Here is a 15,543-nt window from a genome sequence, read left to right as displayed (position 1 = left end):
GCTACACCCAGTTCATTTGGCCAAAGAACCCCCATTTTTTTTCCACATTATACCAGTTAATGTCCTTGAGACTAGTGTTCTTTTTAATACATTTTGATAAATTCAGAATTAGTGGATTATTTTAGGATGAATTAACTGGTTTTTGAGAAATCAACTGATGTGTAATGAAAATGAAGGTGATAAGATATTGAGGTTTCTAGACTGAGAAACTGGACAAAAATCCTTAGGATGGGGTGGAAATTTAGAGACTATCTCAGTCTGTTCTTGCTGCTATAACAAAATGCCTGAATAATTTATAAACAGACTAAATTTACTTCTCATAGTTATGGAAACGGGAAATCCAAGATCAATGTACTAACTAGCATGTGGTTTTGTGAGGGTCCAGTCTCTGCTTCCAAGATGGCACCTTGAATGCTCTGTCCTATCAATGGGACAAAAGCTGTGTCTTCACATGGTGGAAGGGATGGAAGGGAAAAGGGCTAGCAGCTCTCTGAAACCTCTCTTATTAGGACATTAATTTCCTTTATGAGGGTGAAGCCCTCATAACTTAATCACTTCCTCAAAGGTCCTATCTCTTAATACTATCACATTGGATCTTAGGTTCCAACATGAATATTGGAGACATACAAACATTTGAACCATAATAAGGGGAGGAGCAGATTTTGGACAAGTGGGGAAAGGGGTGGGGGAAAATAACGAATTCAGTTTTAGACCTGTTAAGTAGACACACATGTGGAGATAGCCATTAGGAAGTTGGAAAAGGAGACCTAGCACTTGAGAGGTAGGTGAAGATTGAAGATAGATGTGAGGGATCACTACCGTACTGAAATTGTGGGGCTCATGCATTTATTCACCTAACATTTGTTTAATTTAACATGTGAGGTATGAGAGACAAAAGATATGCTGCTTCCCTTCAAGAAATTCAAATTTGATGTATATAGTTTTTGCAGCGGCATTGAAGGACAATAAATAGACAATTATAGTATGACTCATACTGTAATAGAAAGTAACTCTACTGCTTTAAAGTGAATAGGAGGATATCTGATTCAGATTTCGGTGTCAGGAATAGATTCTCAGGAAATTTAAAGTCTTTGGTAAATTTTGAAAGATAAATCAGTGTTAACTCAAAAGAGAAAGAAAATTCTATCTAGCTAGAGGGCCTAGCATCTACCTGACAGTGGATCTCTGAGAAAGTGATTATGATGTTTTTGACAGAATTAAAATGATTTTACATGACGAGAACATGAGGATTGGGGAGTGATTACAGATAACAGACTAGATACTGAACAACACTGAATTTTAACCTAAAAGCTATGAGAACCATTTAAATGTTTTAAAGAGAAGTTGCAGTGATAATATTTGCATTTTAGCATGTTTACTGGCTGTAGAGATGGGGTATGATGGATTTTAGATGCATAGAGACCAATAAGGAGATAGTAATTCACACGGGGAAAGACAACTTAAATGAAGGTAGTAACACTGGGGATAGTGTTGGGAGAGATTTTACACACATTAGAAAGGTAGAGTTATTTAAACTTGGTCAACAATAAAGTAAAGCATAAGACACAGGGAAGAGCTGTGGTAGTGGGTTAGTGGTTTACACTAAGTGGCAGCATGAAGCCAGGTATAGCAAATTAGAAGGTTGGAGATGCATCTTATATAATGGTAAAAACTGCCACCACCAATAAGTTGGAATCTAGACCATGTACCTACTGAGCTTTGTAGCTTCAGGTAAAGAAGTTGGGAAATTCATTATTAAGACATATTGCTGGTTTCTGGCTTGCTTTGGGAATTATTATAAACATGAGATAAACTGAGAAAAGTCCTGGCTAGTCTACAATTAGAAATGAATGGGCATAGAGAGATACTAGGTACTTGGGGTCTTGGTTTTGAGCAAATATCTACTAATACTTAACATTGCAGCAAAAAGCATATTAAAAGTACATCTTTTACCACACAGCCCGTTATCTCAGATACCCTCATGGCAGTATTATTGAGAGACTAATCCAAGGGGTAAAGGAAACAAAGATGCAAAGGAGATTTTAGAACCATATATTAAAAAAATGACTTTGCATCCTGGCCAGCATGGTGAAACCCTGTCTCTGCTAAAAATATAAAAATTAGCTGGGCATGGTGATACGCTCCTGTAATCCTAGCTATTTGGGAGGCTGAGGCAGGAGAATCGCTTAAACCTGGGAAGCGGAGGTTGCAGTGAGCTGAGATCGTGCCACTGCACTCCAGCCTGGCAACAGAGTGAGACTCCATTTCAAAAAAGGTAAAAAAAAAAAAAAAAAAAAAAAAAAAAAAAAAAAAAAAAAAAAGACTTTGAATGTGGTTATTGTCAGGCAGAATTAACTGGAAGCAAATAGATTAAAAAGCCTAACAGATTTTTTTAGAGAATTTCATTTCCAGAGAAACCATAAACCTTGATGTAATTGAATGTTCAAAAAGTAAGATAACCTAGATTTATCAGGAAGTGGTTGACACAAGCCGTACAACCTCCAAGGAGGGTAATAGCAAGATGTGTCCAAGGAGCAAGTAAAAGGCTTCTCAGAGAGTAGATCAAGAGGCCACTGAAAAAATGAAGAGAGCGCGTCCCAGGACAAAATCATTGTCTATTCAAGGAACTTCCCCACCTCCAGGTTAGGGGGCCTTCTCAGTGACTTTCCAATAGAATTCTATAACATCTTTGGACTGGTGACTATTATGTTTACTTTCTTCCCTTTCACTAATGGAGTTTTTACTGAGGTTTTCCTATACCTGCTCTATTACTGTATGCTATATGCTTTGGGGAAGATGGAGATATCTTCTGTACTTGGGTCTCATATTACTGGACCGTAAGGAGCCACATCTGAACTTGTTGGATAAAACTGCACAGCAGCTGGAGGTCCTTCTCTCTGAGCTGGATGTAGTGCCTAGGGGGAACTTTGGGTTGTCATCTTTGGGGAGAGGAAAGGTGTGTTCTGTAAAGGAACAAGAAGGAATGAATATTTAGTGTCCTAAAGAACAGACTGTAGCAGAGACGGGATAGATGCTCATCAAACTTGTATCCTTTTCTTCCTTGGTACTTGGAAAATAGATGGGGCTATGTGATAGATTTGTCTCAGTGGATTATAGCTGGAAGTGATGCACATAAGTGATGCCCATAAAAGTGTTATGTGTTCTCCTCCCAATGTGGCTCCCCACATTTTCAAGTAGGAGGACTTCTTTTCAATATTCTTAAAATAATTAAACAGTGGTAATAGTACTTTTAATATGTGTTGATTAAAAAACTTAGTTCAGATATTCAGTAAATATACAAATCTCAGTGCAGAGAATACAAAGGAGAAAAAATGGACATAAATTGTGTCCTCGTGGAACCTGTGGTCTAGCTAGGGAAACAGATATCAATTAACAATCACATATATACAGATTGAGAGTACATCACAAGTAAATTGGAAATGGCCTGTGTGTCAGCAAGACTTCCCAGAGGAAATGATATTTGAGCTAAGATATAAAAGATGCATAGGAATTACTCAAAGAGTGGGAAGTTTGAGGCAATTGCAAAACCATTTGCAATGACCCAAGGTGTGGGGCACATGGAAGAACTTTCAAATAAGTGAAAAAAGAGTTAATGTGATTGCAGTTCTGAGAATCAGCTGGAGAGGAGTGAGCTGAGATTGTATAAGAACAGAACCTTTTAGTCAGTGCCGTGCTAGCACATGTTTAACAACTGGCTCTGGTGAGGGGAGGGAGGAAGGCCTGGTTTGTAGTTTTTACTGATTTCCATGGTGTAAATACTCTTAACATAGCCAATTTCAAACTACCAATAGTGGTACCACTGATTACAGGTGTTGGGAAGAGATGTACACAGTCAGCTCTCCTGAGCAGGTCTGAGCTTGCTGCAGCACACCACTGCATGTAGGCCGTGTCAAACACTTCTCATTCATCACCTGAAATCCTCTTGGGCTCATCTCTTATTCCAGGCACTGCAGCCACTGCTAGGGTTACTGGTCCTTGTTCCATACTTCCTGGACTCCTTCCTGGCTTGAGACATTCATAGGACCAGCTTCAGCTGACACATAAACAACCAGGAAGGGGGGATGAGAGCCAGTGGATAAATGTTTCCTCCCTTCTGTCCCTGGGCAGAAGGGTCTCAATAACCTTTTATAAAGCTTCTCAGAAGGTTTCGGACAGTTAAGCAACCAGTATCTTATAATGATGGTTAACTCAGAAAAAAATTTCACATTAGTTTTCCCTTCTTGCTTGTTTTATTTTCTCCTCCTTCATTTCTAATATCACTTTAAAAATATTGTCATAAAAATATTTTGATGGCAGAATTGTCAGTACTTGCTGAAAGATTAGGTGTGGAGTGTAAGGGAAAGACAGCATGAAGGATGACTCTTAGGCTTTAGTCCTGATGAACTGGAAGATGAGAACTGCTACTTTCTGAGATGGAGAATAGAGAGATGCGTTTTAAATGGGCAGAAACCAAGAATTGGGATATGGATATTTTAAGTTTGAGGAGGCGATTAGACATGCAAATCAAAATGTCAAATAGGTAGTCCATTATAAGTAAGTGCAGACTCATGGGAAAGGTTGGAGTCATTAATTTACAGATAATATTGTCCAGTAGACATGCCACATGAGCCACATATAATAAAAAATTTTCTAGTGGCCATGTTAAACAGTAAAAAGAAACAGGTAAAATTAATTTCTATAATATATTTGGGGCCAGGCGTTGTGACTCACACCTGTAATCCCAGCACTTTGGGAGGCCGAGGCGGATAGATCAGTTGAGGGCAGGAGATCAGCCTGGCTAACATGGTGAAATGCCATCTCTACTGAAAAATACAAAAATTAGCCAGGCTTGATGGCAGGCACCTGTAATCCCAGCTACCCGGGAGGCAGAGGCTGCAGTGAGCCGAGATTGCACCACTGCACTCTAGCTGGGAGACAGAGAAAAAAAAAGATATATAGTATCTCAGTAATTTTTACATATATATATATGTAAAATTATTGAGATATTATATATTTTTCATATTAAATCTTCAAAATCCAGTGTATATTTTACTTATAGTGACTCTTAAATTGGACTAGCCACATTTCAAGTGCTCATAGCTACATATGGTAATTGGCTATCATATTGGACAACACAGGTATAGATATTATTTACAGTCATAGACTTAGATAAGATCATTGAGGGAATAAATGTAGGTAGAAAAAAAATCCAAGAACTGAGCCCTGAGAATTTCTAACACTTAGAGGGCAAGAAAAGGAGTATCCAGCAAAGGAAGCAGAAAATGAACAGGAGCCAAATCAGGGGAGTGGGAAATATGTTAGTCATATTTCAATTAAGGAGTAATGCATTAGAAAGGAGCAAGTACAGCTTATCTGTTGTCCCAAGAGAAAGGCAGGGGCATGAGTGCAGATGCAGGTGGATTGATAGAGCAGGTGGTGAGATTACTTCAATTTTTTTTTCAATGAAGTTAGAAGTGAGTTATTCACTTGAGGGTAGGATGGGACCGAAAGTATTGGGGTTTTGAGGAGCAAGGAGAAGGGTGAAATAATCAAATTTGGAAAAATGTGAAAGTGAAAATATAGTTTGCTATGAAAAAATGAAATTCTTTCTTTCTTTCTTTCTCTCTTTCTTTCTTTCTTTTTTTAGAGGGAAGAGAAATGGTTGGGAAGTGTCACTGAGCATCAGGGAAGAAACTGTCTTTGCCTAAAGCCCTAGGGTATGTGAAGGGTAGAATAAAGGAATAGCTATTCGTTGAGAGAGCTGCTGAAAAAGCTGTCTCCTTAGGAAAATAGGATTAGTAGAACAAGAAGATAGGGGGAACATGTACAGAAGATAGCAAGAATATTAATTTAGCTGATAGAAGCTCTTGGGTTTCTTAGGGCAAATGAAGAGTTTGGGAGCTGGTTCAAGGAAGGATGAAAGATGGCAGGTCTGTGGAGATTGAGGTCAGCAGTAAGAAGAGTGAGAAGACTAGTTCTGAGGGTCACTTAGAATATGTGAGTAATCCTTTCTAATGTTAGTCTCTTTTGGGGGATTTTTCTCTTTAGCACTTTGTAATCATGAGGCCAAAGTGTTGGGGATGGACAATGTAAGAGGGAAGTGAAGATTTTATCAGGAGCACAAGGAGGACAGAAATCCTCCTGAAAATCTCATTATAGACTCTGCTGAGGTCAGAGACATGCTACTAGGAACCTTTGCATGTGCCTCACTAGACAGCTCTGAAATGCTGATCTTTGAGTTTATATTTGAATTAAAATTGCATTCATTTTTCAAAGTTCTTATCTCAAAAGGCATGTATTAGTTCTGTACTTTGGATCTATTTTTAAAGCATATTCCCAATATTCACTTCAGGGTGAATGGAAGCATGATCTAAGATATCAGTGGCATTAATTCCAGAACTTGATTAAAGTCTGTGAGATTAGAAAGAAAAGTGTGTACTGCATGTTTAGGGTATGTAGTTTCTGCTCAGACAGCCCAGACAAATTCAGTTGCATTATCTTCCATAAACTGAATATCTTATGTGAGAATAGGCCAAAGATTCCTTGAATTTGATCCAAGGATATCAACTTAAAGAATACCCTGTAACAATTATAGTATCAAATATCCTTTGTAAATATCTTCTTTGTGCTTGCCTGTAAATACATGCCCATAGTTTTGATACAGCAGTCAGGAAAAATATGAAATTATCTTCTCTTTCTGTGTATAGATATTCTACAGTACTGCTTAACCAGTTTGTATTGTCATTCTGCTGATAATTTATGAATCTTAATTATTAAAAATTATTAGATTTTAAATTATTAGATTACTAAAATGATTGTTAGAAATTAGAAATTTCATGTAAAATCAGTGTTTTTGTAATATATATAAAATATTAATGTTAGTTAGCATATAATACAGTATTGTCTTGTTCATGTAGTACCATATAATATATAATTTGCATTCTCTTAGGAATTAAAAATATTTACATCTATTTTGAGTTATTTAAATTTGAAAACAGGCTCTAATTAAGCTCAACAAGATTTCATTACATCCATGTCATGCACATATATTTAGGGTTGATATGGAGTTGTTCCTTACCCAGTCTGGAAGAAGGTAAAAATATGTATGAGTGTGTGAGTTGTGAGAGTGTGTTTGAGTGTGTATGTGTGTGTTTGTGACTGTGTATATGTGTTTATGGGTGTGGGAGAGTCTCTACATATTTGTATGAGTGTACGTGTATGTGTGTCAGAGAGAGAGAGAAAGAGAGAGTGTTTATGTGTTCCTTGGTCTCCGAATCACAAATCTTTTCCTTTATATATAAAATGAGAGCATAATAAATTGTAATAATGCTTTAAAATGACTACATAGCTAGAAGGCACTGGAGAAATCTATCAGAAAAAAATGACTTTGTGCTGTGATTATTCCTTTGCCTACAGTGGTGACAACTTACCAAATAGTTTTTTGATCAACAATGTTTATGAAACCTAATTTATATTTTAATGATTTCAGGTATATGATCATTCCTTGGTATCTGTGGGGAATTGGTTCTATGAACTCTGCAGATTCCAAAATTGGCAGATGCTCAAGTCCCTTATTTAAAATGCTGTAGTACAGAAATACAAGCATTTGAGACTACTATGAACACCTCTATGCACACAAACTAGAAAATCCATAGGAAACAGATAAATGCTTGGAAATATACAATTCTCCTAACTTGAATCAGGAAGAAATAGAAATCCTGAACAGACCAGTAACAAGCAATGAAATTTAATCAGTAATTAAAAAAAAAAATCTCCCAGGAAGGAAAAAAAAAAGCCCAGGCCCAGATTCATAGACAAATTCTACCAGACATCCAAAGTAGAATTGGTATCAATCCTACTGAAACTATTCCAAAATATCAAAAAGGAGGAAATCCACCCTAACTCATTCTATGAAGCCAGTATCACCCTGGTACCAAAGCCAGGAAAGGAAATGACAACAACAACAAAACTACAGACTGATATGTCTGATGAACATAGATGCAAAAATCCTCAACAAAACACTAGCAAACTGAATCCAACAGCGCATCAGAAAGATAATTCACCATGATGAAGAGGGTTTCATCCCAGGGGTGCAGGGATGGTTCAATATGTGCAAGTCAATAAGTGTGATTCACCACCTAAACAGACTTAAAAACAAAAACCATATGATTATCTCAATAGATGCTGAAAAAGCATTTGAAAAAATGCAGCATCCCTTTACAATAAAAACCCTCAACAAACTAAGAATATAAAGAATATACCTCAAAATAATAAAAGCCATATATGATAGACCCACAGCCAATAACATGCTGAACAATGAAAGGTTGAAAACATTTCTCCTAAGTACTAGAACAAGAGAGGAGTACCTGCTTACACTACTTCTATTCAACATAATACTGGAGGTCCTGAGCAGAGCAATCAGGCAAGAGAAAGAAATAAGACGCATCCAAATTAGAAAAGAGGAAGTAAAACTATCTCTGTTTGCTGATGATATGATCTTATATGTAGAAAACCCTAAAGACTCCTCCAAAAGACTCCTAGATTTGAGCAATGAATTCTGTTTAGTCTCAGTTTACTAAAACAATATACACAAATCAGTAGCACTGCTATACACCAACAATGACCAACCTGAGAACCAAATAAAGAACTCAGTCCCTTTTACAATAACTACAAGAAAAGATACCTAGCAATATAGTTAACCAAGGAGGTGAAAGATCTCTACAAGAACTATAAAACACTGATGAAAGAAGTCATAAATGACAGAAATAAATAGAAAAACATCTCATGCTCATGGACTGAAAGAAACAATGTCATGGAAATGACCATACTACTCAAAATAATCCACAGATTCAATGCAACTCTGATAAAATTACTAATGTCTTTTTTTTCCCACAGAATTAGAGAAAACAGTCCTAAAATTCATATGGAACCAAATAAGAGCTCAAATAGCCAAAGCAATCCTAAGCAAAAAGAAAAATTCTGGAGATATCACATTACCCTATTTGAAATAATACCACAAAGCTATAGTAACAAAAACAGCATGGTACTGATGTAAAAGTAGACACACAGGTCAATAGAACAGAATAGAGGACCCAGAAACAAAGCCAAATACTTTATAACCAACTTTCATTTGACAAAGCAGATGAAAGCATACACTGGAGAAAGGACACCCTGTTCAATAAATGGTGCTAGGAAAATTGGATACCCACCTGTAGAAGAATGAAACTGGATCTCTATCACTTGCCATATGCAAAAATTAAGATAGATTAAAGACTTAAATATGAGACCCAAACCATGAAATTCTAGAAGGAAACCTAGGAAAAATTTTTCTGGACATTGGCCTAGGCAAATAATTTATGAGTAAGTTCTCAAAAGAAAACTCAACAAAAACAAAAATAAATTAATGAGACCCAATTAAACTAAAAAACTGCTGCCCTGAAAAGGAAATATTCAACAGAGTAAACAGATAAACTACAGAATGAGAGAAAATGTTTGCAAACCATGCATCTGACAAAGGGCTAATATCCAGAATCTACAAGAAACTCAAACAAATCAGCAAGGAAAAGACCAAATAATCCCATTTAAAAGTTGGTAAACCACATGAACAAACATTTCGCAAAAGAAGATATACAAATGGTCAAAAAACATATGAAGAATTCTCCATATCACTAATCATCAGGGAAATGCAAATTAAAACCACAATGAGGTACCACATTACCATAGCCAGTATGGCCATTATTAAAAAGTCAAAAAACAATAGATGTTGGCACAGATGTGGTGAAAAGGGAATGCTTATGTGCTGCTGGTGGAAATGTCAACTGGTACAATCTTTATGGAAAATAGTACAGTGATTTCTCAAAGAACTAAAAGTAGATCTACCATTCAACCCAGCAATCTCAATACTGGGTATCTACACAAAGGAAAAGAAGTCATTTTATAAAGAAGACACCTACATGCACGTGTTTATCACAGCACAATTCACAATTGCGAAGATATGGAATCAACCTAAGTGCCCATCAACTGATGAGTGGATAAAGAAAATGTGGTATATTTATACCATGAAATATTACTCAGCCATATAAAAGAACAAAATAATGTCTTTTGCAGCAACTTAGGTGGAATGGAAGGACACTATCTTAAGTGAAGTAACTCAGGAATAGAAAATAAAATACTGCATGTTCTCACTTATAAGCGTGAGCTAAGCTAAGGCTGCACAAAGGCATATAGAGTGGTATAATGGACACTGGAGACTCAGAAGGGAGGAGGGTGGGAGAGGTCTAAAGAATGAAAAACTACCTATGGAGTACCATGTACACTATTTGGGTGATGGGTACACTAAAATTATAGACTTCACCACTACACAGTTCAATTAAGCAACCAAAAACCACTTGTAGCCCTAAAGCTATTGAAATAAAAAATATAAATAAAAGAAAAAAATGAAAATGGCGTATTTGCATATAACTTAAGCACATACTCTTGTATTCTTTAAATCATATTGAGATTACTTATGATACCTAATACAGTGTAAATCTCATGTAAATAGTGGTTGTATTGTTTTTTAAATTGTATTATTTTTTATTGTGTATTTTAAAAAAATATTTTCAACCTGCCATTAGTTGAATCAGTAGATGCTGAATCTACAGAAACAGATGACCGATTATACAGACAAACATGCAGCAAACATGCTAAAACGTTTTTACTCATTCCTACAAAATTACTCGGAAGAATTTAAGACTAGGAGCCATAACAATTTATAAAAAAAAGTGGAAACGAGATTGTTTTCAATGAGGTGGAAAATTATGCTGAGTTTGGTGTCACAGAATAATTTGATTTGAAGTCTTGGAATTTGAAACATACTAATATTTCTCCATGCATAAAAACAGATCCTTATTGTGAAATTTCTAAATGAGAGAATAAGTTTGAGATAATCTCTTGAGAGATTATCACACGGAGAATTTTGCAAATGCTTCTACTTTTCTTCGTTTCTTCCTGGTTTAGATTGCTGTATTTCTTCTCATTTCTTGTCAGGAATTTTCTTTTGCTTGCCCTTTTGAATGCTCTTGCAGAAAGAACCTAAACAGAATTCTTAAATTAGCACATGAATAGAATTATAATTCATATCTGAATGACAAATGTCTTGAACATGCTCCTTTCTTCTTTACACTTTTTCTCTTTTTATACTGACCTGGTAAGCTCCGAAATAGAAAGATGCAAGATGAGGACTCAGAGTAAGACAGGAGACTTGTTGCTTCTGAGCAACTTGGTTTCCTGCAGTGAAGTAGCCACAAAGTTCACTAACTTTTAATGAAGTTAATAGCATCTTAAATATGAATTAATATAATTGAATAAAACTATGAATACATCGAATTAATAGTATGTTATAAATAGAAAAGATATTAAAACATTATAAGGATTTAGAAGCAATTGAAATACATTCTTTTTTACCATTTTTCTTCTGCTAACTCTGATATTATTGGCCCAGAGGGGAAATTCAGGAATAAAAAAAATCTTAGAATAGAGTGGTGACTTGCAGAGGTTTTCTGATTAAGCACATGTTTTGGAACATTAGAACATGTTTGTTCCATGTTTTGTACTTGACAAAGAACACAGGCAGATAATTAAGAGGTTAGTCAAATGTTTTACAGTGGCCCAGGGTCATTCTGTCAGCTTTATGTGGGTATAAATAATACCACCTCTTCTGAGGAAGTGAAATGAGAGCAGTAGCTTTCTAGAAATGGTTTTCTATTTGTAGTGCAGACCCTCCTCAGTGAACATGTGTTGGTTTTGGCTTCTCGGTATTCTTTAACCTTAGAACTGGTAACAAGATTTCAGTCTGATTTGGAAAAATACTCCTCTACTTGGAGTTCATGCAGTTTGGGTAGGACTGTTATGTCACCTGTCAGCTTCGGGCTTGTGATTCAGGCATAGCCAATGGTATTAGATTATTCTTTTTTTTTTGTTTGTTTTTTTTATTATACTTTAAGTTTTAGGGTACATGTGCACATTGTGCAGGTTAGTTACATATGTATACATGTGCCATGCTGGTGCGCTGCACCCACTAACTCGTCATCTAGCATTAGATATATCTCCCAATGCTATCCCTCCCCCCTCCCCCCCCACCACAGTCCCCAGAGTGTGATGTTCCCCTTCCTGTGTCCATGTGATCTCATTGTTCAATTCCCACCTATGAGTGAGAATATGCGGTGTTTGGTTTTTTGTTCTTGCGATAGTTTACTGAGAATGATGGTTTCCAGTTTCATCCATGTCCCTACAAAGGACATGAACTCATCATTTTTTATGGCTGCATAGTATTCCATGGTGTATATGTGCCACATTTTCTTAATCTAGTCTATCATTGTTGGACATTTGGGTTGGTTCCAAGACTTTGCTATTGTGAATAATGCCGCAATAAACATACGTGTGCATGTGTCTTATTCTCTTGGCCACAGTGATGGGTTGAGTGATGGGGCTTAATCCAACAAGGATGATGTGAGCTTGGAGGTCACAGAAGACACAGTGTGAAATTCTGGAATAAAGCCAACATGGAAGAAAGAGCTGAATGGTGGAGGGAGATGAAGTACTGATGACATTGTTTATATCTCTGAATCAAGCATTGCTGAAGATAAACTTTAGCTGGACTTTCCAGTTTATGTGAATCAGTGAATTCCTCCCTTTTGAGAAGGCAGATAGATGGTTTAGTGTCTCAGAGCATGGGATTTCAACTTCCCAGGCTCAAATCCCAGCTTTATCACTTGGTAGTTTCTTATATTTGTTTCAGATAATTTAGTTTTCTGTTGGTAGTCACTGGAGGTCTAATGGAAGCACCTTTCTTTTTTCTTTTTTTTTTTTTTTAAGACTGACTTTTGTTCCTGTTGCCCAGGCTAGAGTGCAATGATGCAGTCTTGGGTCACTGCAACCTCCACCTCCTGGGTTCAAGTAATTCTCCTGCCTAAGCCTCCCGAGTAGCTGGGATTACAGGCATGTGCCACCACACCCAGCTAATTTTGTATTTTTAGTAGAGATGGGATTTCACCATGTTGGCCAGGCTGGTCTCGAACTCCTGACCTCAGGTGATCTGCCCACCTCGGCCTCCCAAAGTGCTGGGATTACAGGCATGAGCCACCATGCCTGGCCTGGAAACACCTTTCTTATCCAATCATTCTTGGAAAAATTTCACTTCAGGTGTAAATAGTAGGCTGAATAATGGCCACCCAAAGATATCAGATGATAATTCCTAGAACCTGTAAATGTTTTATTTGGGAAAAAGGTCTTTGCTGATGTGATTAATATAAGAATTTTTGGGTGGGGAGACTATCTTGGATTATCTAGGTTGGCTATAAATACTGTCACAAGTGTCCTTATAAAAGAGAGGCAAAGGGAGATTACAGACAAAAGAGGAAAACACAAAGAGACCATGGAGGCAGGATTCATGTGATGTAACCACACCAGTCTGGCAGTCGCCAGAAGCTGGAAGAGGCAAGGGATGGATTTGTCCCTAGAGGCTATGAAGGAGAGCAGCCCTGCCAGGATCTTGATTCTGGACTGCTGGCCTCCAGAACTGTGAGGAAATCATTGTTTTAAGTCACAAGCTTCTGGTAATTTGTTTTAATGGGCATATAAAACTAATACAGTATACTTCTGAAAGTACATTTCAATTCTAGACATCATTTTTCTAAAATAATTTCCTTGTCAAAAGGAGTATAGAAGTGTGATCAATAGGCTAATTGTTTCAACTTTCATCTCTTCATTCATGTATTTATTCAGCAGCTATATTAAACTCCTACTTGAACCAGATACTGTGTACCATGGTCTGTGCCCTCATGGAACTTTCAGTTTAGCAGACATTACTTTTCTTCTCTCTTGCTTAAAAAAATACATATTTCAGGGTTTTTGAGGGGAGGGTAGGAATCAGAGTTATGGTAGCACCACCTTTTTCCTTCTGAGTTTGGAACCACTTGAATTGAGAAGTAAGACACAGGAATGGAGCAAATGAAGATCAAATGTTTATTTTATTATGGTGGAAGTTGATTAGAGAATATGGCTTTAAATAAGTGATTCCATGGTTTGTTGATCCTCTCCCAGGATTAAACTTACCCTTCCAGTTGTAGGCAGGAGGGCCTTTTACTCTCACCAAAGCCATGAACCTCTCTGTCTAGCCAGTCTTCTTTGTCTGAACTAAGAGAAAGGGCATAAATATACTCCCCAGGGATACAAATTCCTATCATCAGAGGCCACCATGTTACTAACTACTTGTAGGCACCGGGGATTTGCCAATAGCATGAGGTTTACGTACCTTTTGGAGGGTTTAGGAAAGGGACAACCATAAACCGGTTATTAAAGTAATTAAATCTTTTATTGAATGGCACATGCATTGCCTCCTAGCAGTGTTAGGCCCGTTAGGACATTAAAAGTCTATGCCATGAAATACTTTCTGTATCAGTAATTTATATGTAGCCAAGGGACCCATAATTATTTTTGCCATACTCTGTGTAAGTTGGTCAACCTCACCCATTAACATTTGTATTACTTTAACCTTTTTCAGGCTCAATTCTTATTATTAAATGCTAATTAGTAAATCAAGCAAAGTTAACTTTAAACATTTGAGGCTGAACTTATTAAGATTTTAGTTTTCTTTGTGGGATAATAGTGTGCTGAAATTGATGTATATTTATATAAAAGAAGTTAAAATAATGGAATTATATTTTACTAATTTTGAAATGGATTTCTCAGCTATAAAGGGAAAAACAAAGTGTGTTTCTTCTATCCTCTGCTAACCACAACACAGAATAATTCTGTGTCCTCTGGTCACCAAAACGTATGGGAATTTCTCCTCACACACCGAGCAGTTCTCCAGTGGACACCAGCTGGGTGTCTTCCAATTCAATTCAAATCTGACACTATGTACCTGGAGGTAGCATCAGATCCCATAGGTTGAGGGCTTAGTCCTCAAACTGCCCGTCACTTCAGATGCTATTCTCAAGTATGAGCATCTAGAATTTCTCAACAACTGGCTATAAATTGGGGTTTCCACAACTCCCAACTCAGTTTGATGAATTTTCTCAGCTCACAGAATGCAGGGAAACACCTTACCTAAGTTTACCAATTTGTCGATAAAGGATATAATAAAAGATGTAAATGAACAGCCAGATGAAGAGACACATAGAGTGAGGTCTGGATGGGTCCTGAGCTCAGGAGCTGTTGCTGTAAAGTTGGGATGTGCCATCCTCCTGGCACATAGTGTGCTTGCCAACCTGGAAGCTCTCCAAACTCCCATAGTTCAGGGATTTTTGTGGAGGCTTCATCACGTAGGCATGATTGATTATTAACTCAATTTCCAGCCCTTCTCTCCTTTCCAAAGAACCTAAAGGATTTTCTGATGAATTGGTTACTTGGATGTGAGAGGAAGATGACTCCAAGCTTTTGCCTTTATGTACTGTGGATGGAGTTGTCATTTACCAAACTGGGGAAGTCTTTGTGAAGAACAGGTTTGATGGGTATGAACTATTGTTCAGCTTTAGACATACAATAGCAATGGCAGCAGCA

General features: G+C 37.1%; 1 protein-coding gene across 24 annotated transcripts in view; it reads left to right on the top strand.

The window, feature by feature from the left end:
* The window catches only part of IQCM (IQ motif containing M), a 464,883-nt gene that overhangs the window by 84,228 nt on the left and 365,112 nt on the right, over nucleotides 1-15,543 (top strand). The window lies entirely within an intron of this gene.

The sequence above is a fragment of the Pan troglodytes genome, chromosome 3 (genome assembly GCF_028858775.2).
Source record: "Pan troglodytes isolate AG18354 chromosome 3, NHGRI_mPanTro3-v2.0_pri, whole genome shotgun sequence".
NCBI classification, from domain to species: domain Eukaryota; kingdom Metazoa; phylum Chordata; class Mammalia; order Primates; family Hominidae; genus Pan; species Pan troglodytes.
The sequence above is the reverse complement of the archived record's forward strand: the minus strand, read 5'-3'. Positions and strand labels throughout refer to the sequence as shown.